Source organism: Helianthus annuus, chromosome 16 (assembly GCF_002127325.2).
Source record: "Helianthus annuus cultivar XRQ/B chromosome 16, HanXRQr2.0-SUNRISE, whole genome shotgun sequence".
NCBI lineage: Eukaryota > Viridiplantae > Streptophyta > Magnoliopsida > Asterales > Asteraceae > Helianthus > Helianthus annuus.
The window spans coordinates 24,754,161-24,763,656 of NC_035448.2; positions in this window are offsets into that span (position 1 = coordinate 24,754,161).

Consider the following 9,496-nt stretch of genomic DNA (forward strand, 5'->3'; position numbering starts at 1 on the left):
ATACCCCACTAGCCAGTGATTCAAGATATCCACGACTTAGTCCCTGTAATTATAACTTTTGAAAATAATTTGGAGTATTGTAAACAGTTGATAAAAAGAGAATGACTCACATTGCAGATTTAACGAGCAGTGTATAAGCCTACTGATTTAGCCTTGGTTAACTAATTTAAATAATAATGCACACAAACTGGGTTAGTAACTAATACAGCAGTTACGACAATTCACGAGATTAAATGCTCACAACGATTAACAAAGTGCAATACTTAAATATTCAGCGGATTCACAACGAATAACAGAGCATAGTCCGGATTTGGATAATACTCAAATATTCAAGTTGAAATCACGATGAATGATAAGGTATAAACCCAATTTGGGCAGCACTTAAACAGTCGTTGGATAGTTTCAATCGATCGGACGTTGAATCGTAATAGCGATCGAGTTATTACCCTGATTGCGGCAGCGATTTGTGAATCGTGTGTGTTAATTGTGGTAAACAGAACGTAACTCAATGCCTAAAACGAATTTCTTCGTTGAACGTATGCAGAATATCAAGTGCCAATGTCTGCTATTTATACACTGATTTTGACATGCTTACGGACCGTAAGACTTTTTTTCCTTACGGTCCGTAAAGGACACCTAATGTTCATAGGGTTGCCACGTGTGGGACTAGGCTTGCTGAGTTGATGATTTCTCCAAATTCGAACTCGACAACAAGTTATTTAGATAATCGTCCACTAGGGTTTACCCCCCGGGTTTTAGGGGCCCTGATCCTGATTCCGATTGTTCTGAAAATTTTAGGGTTTGTGCAGAATCACTTGGGTGTCTTAATTAGGGTTTTCTTAATAGATAATTAAAATAATAATTAAGACTTTTTTATTGGAGTTGTTACATTCTCCCCACCTTAATAAAAATCTCGTCCTCGAGATTTACTGGAATTATTGAGGATACTTTCGCTTCTTTTCTGATTCCCGTTCCCAAGTGTATTAGGGTCCTATCTTTGAATCCCACTTTACTTGAACTAACACTAATCGTTTGTGTATTGAGAAATTTGATCTTTCTATCTTCTATCTGAAAAGGTTTATCTACAAATTTTAATTTTTCGTTTACCTTTATATCTTGGAGTGGTACTATCAAAGATTCGTCTGATAGACATTTCTTGAGATTGGATACATGAAATACATCATGTACCCCAGCTAACTCTCCTGGTAGTTGTAAATGATAAGCAACTGGTCCTATACGTTGGATCACTGGAAATGGTCCTACGTACCTTGGACTTAGCTTTCCTTTTTTTTACCGAATCTAACAACTCCTTTCCAAGGAGATACTTTCAATAGCATTTTGTCTCCAACTTGAAACTCCAACGGCTTTCGTCTATTATCTGTATAACTCTTCTGGCGATCTCTAGCCGTCTTCATCCTTTCCTTCGTGATACTGAATATCACAGTCGTTGTCACTTAGGATTTTCATCCATCTCCTTTGCCTCATGTTTAATTCTTTTTGCTCAAATATATATCTTAAATTCTTATGACCCATATAGACAGTAAACTTACTTCCATACAGATAATGTCTCCAAATCTTAAGGGCAAAATTATGGCTCCTAATTCTAAGTCATGAGTGGTATAGCTTTCTTCATGCTTTTTCAATTACTTTTTTGCGTTGCATTAACACACATCCAAATCCTAGCTTTGAAGCATCACCATATACTTTAAAATCTTCCGTTCCTTCTGGTAAGGCTAGGATTGGGGCATTTGTTAATTTATGCTTTAAGATCCTAAAGGCTTCTTCTTGTTTAGGTCCTCATTCAAATTTAACTGTTTTACAGGTTAGCTTAGTTAATGATATAGCTATGTTAGAAAAATCCTTAATAAACCGTCTATAGTATCCGGCTAAACCTACAAAACTCCTAATTTCCATTGCGGATTGCGGAACCTTCCATTTGGTAATTGCTGCTATCTTATCAGGATCTACGTGAATACCTTCATGATTCACCATATGACCTAGAAATTGTACTTCTGGCAGCCAAAATTCACACTTCGAGAATTTGGCGAAAAGCTTCTCTTTTCTTAACAAAGTTAAGAGTGAATGCAAGTGCTGATAATGTTTTTCCTGTCTTTTGGCATAAATAAGTATATCGTCGATGAAGATAATTACAAATTTATCCAAATATGGTTTACAGATCCTATTCATTTTGTCCATGAATGTTGCAAGTGCATTCGTTAATCCGTAGGGCATGACTGTAAACTTGTAATGACCATACCTAGTTCTGAAAGCAGTTTTAGGTATGTCTTCCTCTTGTATTTTCAATTGATGATATCCGGAACGTAGGTATATCTTAGAAAAATATCTAACTTCTTGAAGTTGATCGAAAAGATCATCAATCCTAGGTAATGGTTATCGATTCTTAATTGTAACCTTATTCAATTCTCTATAATCAATACACATTCTCATCGGACCATCCTTTTTCTTAATAAACAACACTGGTGCCCCCTCCTACGGGGATAAACTAGGTTGTATGAAACCTTTACTTAATAATTCATCTAATTGATTTTTCAGTTTTAATATTTCTGTGGGTGCTAACCGATAAGGTGCCTTGGCTATCGGTATAGTTTCTAGAATTAGATGAATCCTAAATTCTACCTCCCTATCTGGTGGTAACCTTGGTAATTCTTCTGGGAATACATCTGGGTATTCTGAAACTACGGAAATTTCCTTAAGTTCTTTATCTTTAATATTAATGATTACTTAAATCATTTATACTATTCCTTGCTTTTGTTCATAATTAGCAACTTTCATTACTGATATAAACTTTATGGGTTTACATAGCTTATCTCCTGTAAATATTATTACTTCTCCAGTGGGTGCACAAATTTCTATGGAATTCTTGTCACAGATAATTTAAGCATGGTTGTTTACTAACCAATCCATTCCTAACATATCATCAAATTCAACTAATTTTATAGATATTGGGGTTGCAGAAATTTATGACTTAAAAGTTCTATTTCTACGTTTTGCAGAACCTTATTTATTTTAACTGAATTCCCATCTGCCGTTTCTACTGTAGAAATTTTCCTAATGCTGGTTAAAGGTAAGTTAAGAGTTTGGCAGAATGAAATATTTATAAGACTTTGGTTTGCACCAGAGTCAAATAATATTTTTGTGTAAACGTTGTGAACTAAGAAGGTACCAGCTATCACATCTGGAATGAGCTCTGCTTCCTGAGCAGTCAGTTGGAAGGCTCTTACATTCCTTTTTGCTTCTTCTGCTGGTTTGGCTTTATTGTTAGACAGTTTGTTCAGTTTTGGACAATCTGGCCTAAGATGTCCAGCTTCTCCACAGTTGTAGCAGACTAAAAATCTCTTCCTCCTGCAGTCTTCTTCTTGATGCCCCGGAATTTTGCAAAAATTGCAATATCCTTTGCATCTTCCAAAATGCTTTCTTTTGCAAGAATTGCAAAATGGGCTAGTGGAAGATTGCCCATTCCCTCCTTTCTTGAAATTGTCATGGTTACCCGGACGGAATCCTTGGGTAATCTTTTAGGCTACTTCCTTCCTTCTATTTTCTTCTCTTGTCCGTACTAGTTCGTCAGTCAGAGTATTGGCTAAATCCACCGCAACATCAATCGTGCGAGGTTTCGCAGCCTTGACGATATTACGGATTTCAGCAATCAATCCCCAAATATAACGAGAAATAAGTACCGGCTCTGGCGAAGCCAGGGTTGGTACTACTCGAGCATACTCGAAGAATGTCGAAGTATACTTTCGACAATCTACATCCACCATCCGGTGGGTTAAAAACTTATTTGTCATTTATTCCTTTTCATATTCGGGACAGAATTTTCTTTCTACAAAGCTCTTAAATTCTTCCCAGTTCATAGCATACGCCATCCTTCTTCCTTTTGCTTGTAACACCGTATTCCACCATTCTAGCGCCCCTTCTTTGAAAAGGTTTGACGCGTACATGACCTGATCATCCTGAGCACATTTACTTATGGCAAGTACTGCCTCGGTTTTCTCTAACCAACGTAGTGCCGCAGTCGCTCCTTCATTGCCTGCAAACTCAGTGGGTTTACAAGCAAGAAATTCTTTGTAAGTGCAACCAGGCGTTGCAGCTTTCATTTTCTTAGGGGGAGGAGCTTGCCGTGGTTCATTCTCATGATTAGTATGATTATTGCCTCCGTTTACGCTATTACTGAAGTTATCTTCAGAAATACGTTTGCTAGGAACGATTTGTTGTGGTTCTATTGGATTTTTAACAGCAGCAACGATTGCTGGAATAGCGTTGGCTATCCCTTGAGCAACGATATTTTCTATATCTTGCCTAGTCATATATTGATCCCCCGGTTGTTGCTCAGATTGATTAACCTCATTAACTGGTTCATTATTAGTATTTTCCATCTGATAATATATTTATTAGTATCAATAAATAACAATTATACATAAAATAATCATATTAATTTCACAATACACATATAGCCAACTCATTGATTTCTTGATTTCCATTTATATTTAATAGTATGCATCAATACACACCATTATCTTACAAAGTTTTATTTTAGGTTATTTTACAGACTGATTTTGACTATTACTATTATACAACCACAGTTCCATAAATTCCTTATCCTTTGTCAGATGATATTCTAGTAATGGCGTTCCCTCTCATCGTATTTCCAGGAGATCTGTCCCCCAATCTCTTGGATCCTATTCCCAGTATCTATTAATTCTTTGCCAAAGTGGCGGAGTTCAGCCATATTCTCGTTACTCATTGGTGGATTTGGTAAAGGTTCTAGATTGAACTGAGGAAAAAGCTTATAGGGATTGTTTTGGAACTGTATTTCATTAGTTAACCATTCGTCTATTTGCGAGTGGATTGAAAGATTTGGAATAGCTGGTTCTAAGTTCATTGGTAGTTATGTTTCAAGAAAGTAAATAAAAACATTTTCATTAACAGGCTGAATAGTATTATAGCTTGTCAATATAAAATCTAGCTCTTCCCGAGATGGTAACCTTTCAATTTGCCTAGAACTTTCCCCAATTTCCATTTTCTTAGGCTTGGGTTTCTCGAGAGGTAAAACGTTGAATTCTATAGGTTCTTCTATGTCTGGTATATACCTATTGAAATCTCTGGAAACCTCTATTCTTACTGGATAGAGATTTAAATTCTGAAGGGCGTCAGACAAGTCACTCATGCTGTTTAGCAAAATACACACAATTACTAAGTTAAAATGTATAACAAAATTTTATAGAAAAACTTTTAAATATTATTTCATACTGGGTAACTACCAAAACAACTGAAATTTAAAACACACTAGGTTTTATTTGTAAATTTATTTATTTACTGAATAAGGTTTCTAGACGGTAGATAATAAAGGTGCTAAAACTTGGGTCAATTTATTTAAGGATTTGCATTAATCGCTACATTGGCTAGCATATAAAGATCTGCCCGTACTGTACACAATTAGTCAGATAATAAAACACATAATCACAGAATAGCAATTAATAAAAATTAAGTATTTTCTAAATACTTAATTGGCTTAAATTAGTGGCTCGATCAGTGGCTCTGATACCACCTTTTTCTGTCACGGCCCCCGACCCGGTTTGACCCGTTTCAGGAGTCGCGGGATAGAAATCCCGTGGTATTTAATTTAGGCGACAGCGGAAGTCTTTTTAAAACAAGATCTTTCAATATTTAAAACTGCTCGTTTACATAATTTAGGGATAAAACCCCGGTAATTTACAATCATTTGATTTCACTGGGAAATCTTTTATTTTACAAAACATGTTTCTTTATTTTATCATGAGCCACTTTCTTAAGCTTGTAGTGCTTCACGACACTTTTCCTGGATCAAAACAGATCACCTGAAACATGTTTGAAAAAGGTTTTGTCAGCGGGAAATACTGAGTGAGTTCATTCAGGTTTTTATAAAATGACCCTTAGTTATAAAATTACAGCATAAGAGCGATTACAATGGTTTATATCTTATTTTTATCTAGCACCGTGTCACAATGGTGACATGTCACAATGGTGACGATGGTCATACCACTATTCGGTCAATGAACCTAAATAGTGATGATTATCCCTAGTAGGTCAATGAACCTAACTGGGAGAAAATTAGTGATGTGCACAATACCCCACTAGCTAGTGATTCAAGATATCCACGACTTAGTCCCTGTAATTATAAATTTTTGAAAATAATTTGGAGTATTGTAAAACAGTTGATAAAAAGAGAATGACTCACATTGCAGATTTAACGAGCAGTGTATAAGCCTACTGATTTAGCCTTGGTTAACCTAATTTAAATAATAATGCACACAAACTGGGTTAGTAACAAATACAGCAGTTACGACAATTCACGAGATTAAATCCTCACAACGATTAACAAAGTGCAATACTTAAATATTTAGCGGATTCACAACGATAACAGAGCATAGTCCGGATTTGGATAATACTCAAATATTCAAGTTGAAATCACGATGAATGATAAGGTATAAACCCAATTTGGGCAGAACTTAAACAATCGTTGGATAGTTTCAATCGATCGGACGTTGAATCGTAATAGCGATCGAGTTATTACCCTGATTTCGACAGCGATTTGTGAATCGTGTGTGTTAATTGTGGTATACAGAACGTAAATCAGTGCCTAAAACGAATTTCTTCGTCGAACGTACGCAGAATATCAAGTACCAATGTCTGCTATTTATACACTGATTTTGACATGCTTACGGACCGTAAGACTTTTTTTCCTTACGGTCCGTAAAGGACACCTAATGGTCATAGGGTTGCCACGTGTGGGACTAGGCCTACTGAGTTGATGATTTCTCCAAATTCGAATTCGACAACAAGTTATTTAGATAATCATCCACTAGGGGTTACCCCCCCCCCCCCCGGGGTTTTAGGGGCCCTGATCCTGATTCCGATTGTTCTGAAAATTTTAGGGTTTGTGCGGAATCACTTGGGTGTCTTAATTAGGGTTTTCTTAATAGATAATTAAAATAATAATTAAGACTTTTTGATAGGAGTTGCTACACCCGAACAATCGAAATATCATGAACACTCTTGTTCTTGCCTTTCTCCTCGGTGACATGTGCCAGGAAGGCAACATATCCTTTTCGTAGATAGCTTTGAGCTTTCATACATGACAGGAGTTTTAATCCATCGGATGGTTTCTCGCCACGAACCTCTAGGACATCACCAGACAAAAGAGGAATACGAATGATCTTAGCAAAACAAACAACCTCGGCATGATGTTTTGTTAACCAATCCATTCCCACGATAATGTCGAAACTCCCAAGTTGCATCGGCGTGAGGTCGATAGGAAAAAGATGGTTATCTAGGTTCAATTGACAACCATGAAGAAAAGAATCGAGTACGAGAGGTTTACCAGTAGTAACTTCGACAGATAAGGGCTTCCTCAGTTTAGTTCTAGGTATCGCAAGTAAAGGCTCAAAGGATAACGAAACAAAAATCCTATTGGCACCAGAATCGAAAAGAACAGATGCAAGTTGATTGTTAACAAGGAACGTACCGTTAACAACCTCGTTGTCCGCCCTCGCCTCATTCGCGTTCAGATTGAATGCTCGTCCACGAGCGGGATTCACATTCGCGTTCGCATTGACATTTGGATTTGCATTCGCATTTACCAATCTTGGGCAATTGTTGCGGAAATGACCCATTTTTCCGCAATTCTGAGCACCCTTTCGCTTTCTCGACTTCTTCGACAACTCACCTTTCTTACCCTTACCCTTTTCCTTGTCGAATCGGTTGACTTCTTTTTATCACACTTGCGGGTGAGTTTACCCTTCCTGACTTGAGACTCAGTCAGGGTAGCAGACAACTCGATTACGTAACGGACGGTAGTAGGATTAACGCCAGTCACAATGTCCTGTATGGAATCGGGTAAACCATCGATATACCTCTCGATTGCTTTCTCCAGAGGGGTAACCATAGTGGGACACAACAAACTAAGCTCCTTAAATCGATCCGTATAGGCACGGTGTTCTCCCCCCTCTTGTTTTAAATCATCGAATTCTCGTTCCAAAGCTCGAATCTCGTGATGGGGACAGAATTCTCTCATCATGAGAGCTTGGAGCTCTTCCAAAGTTTGTGCTAATGCCACTTCAGCATCCCTATCACGCATCACTCTGTTCCACCATGTAAGAGCTCGCTTCTCAAACACGCTTGACGCAAATTCAACCTTACGTGCATTCAGACACTGCACATGTCTGAATGTGCTCTCGATACTCTCGAACCACTGCAGGAGCGCAGTTGCTCCTTCCGACCCAGAAAACTTAAGCGGCTTCGCAGAATTGAAATTCTTGAAGTTACAGTGAGCATTATTGTTGTTATCATTGTTGTTGTTGTATAACTCATGGATTTAGGTCATAACGCCTGGAAGCACAGCAGCCATTTGCTGAGAGACAAGGGCTGCGACTTCCTCAGCAGTAAAAGTTCGAGCTTCACGTCGATGAGGCATTGTATAAAAAGGAAACATCAAAAACGAGTGAGGTCGACAAAAGAGGCATTGAAAACATCGATAAACACAAGGAAGGCGATCATTCTTTCGTTACCTCGAACAAACAAACGACACGCAGTGACAAATCAAAGTAAATGGGTCAATATAATGTATCGCGAAGACATGCTCGCCTATAAGTGAACACTCACCCCAAGAGTTCCTAGGTAAGAGTGACTGGTCCGATACTGCAGATTTGTACGAACACTCTAGCCTTAGACAGAAAACCTAGTAATCAATCATCCAAGGAAAGATGATTAATTTTCGAAGGGGATTTGTTATTGTGTTCTCGTTGTGGTTATCACCTAAGGATAGGTGACGGTATTGTTTTAAAATCTAAACGTAAGTAAACTTGCGTTGGGGTCCTAAAAAGTTATAGTCTAGGTCAAAGCATTACTAATAACCTAATTCCCTCTAACCATTGGCTCTGATACCAACTCTTCTGTCACACCCCGACCACGTTAAAAACAACAAAACGTGGGGGAAACGTCGGGGAGTGTTGTAACAGAATTATTGTTCCACAACCATGGTAACCAAATGTTTCGTTTTATTGAATTATTGTGTAATGTACATTGTCTTTAAACCAAAACAAACAAACTACACATTGTTTATAACTGTTTTTAAGTCACTAAGGCCTCGTCCAGGTCCTATGTGACACAAGCTTCTTAGCAAGCAACATCAAGCAATACCACCTGAAACATATGTAAAAATAAAGTCAGTAAAGAAATGTTGGCGAGTACATAGGTTTTATGAGAGTATCGGATTCATGGCTCGTTTATATGTTGCAGTACCTCGTTAGACTACAAGAGTCAAAAGTACAGACCTCGTTTTGAAAAGTTTATTGCAACATAATTAACCAACTCAAATCGAATTGGTTATAGTTTATAAAATCTCGTAGCCATGATTCTTAACCCAAAAACATTTGTTTTAGTAAACCAATTCATAAAATATCTCATAAAAACTTGTTAATAAAACTCGTATGGTTTATAT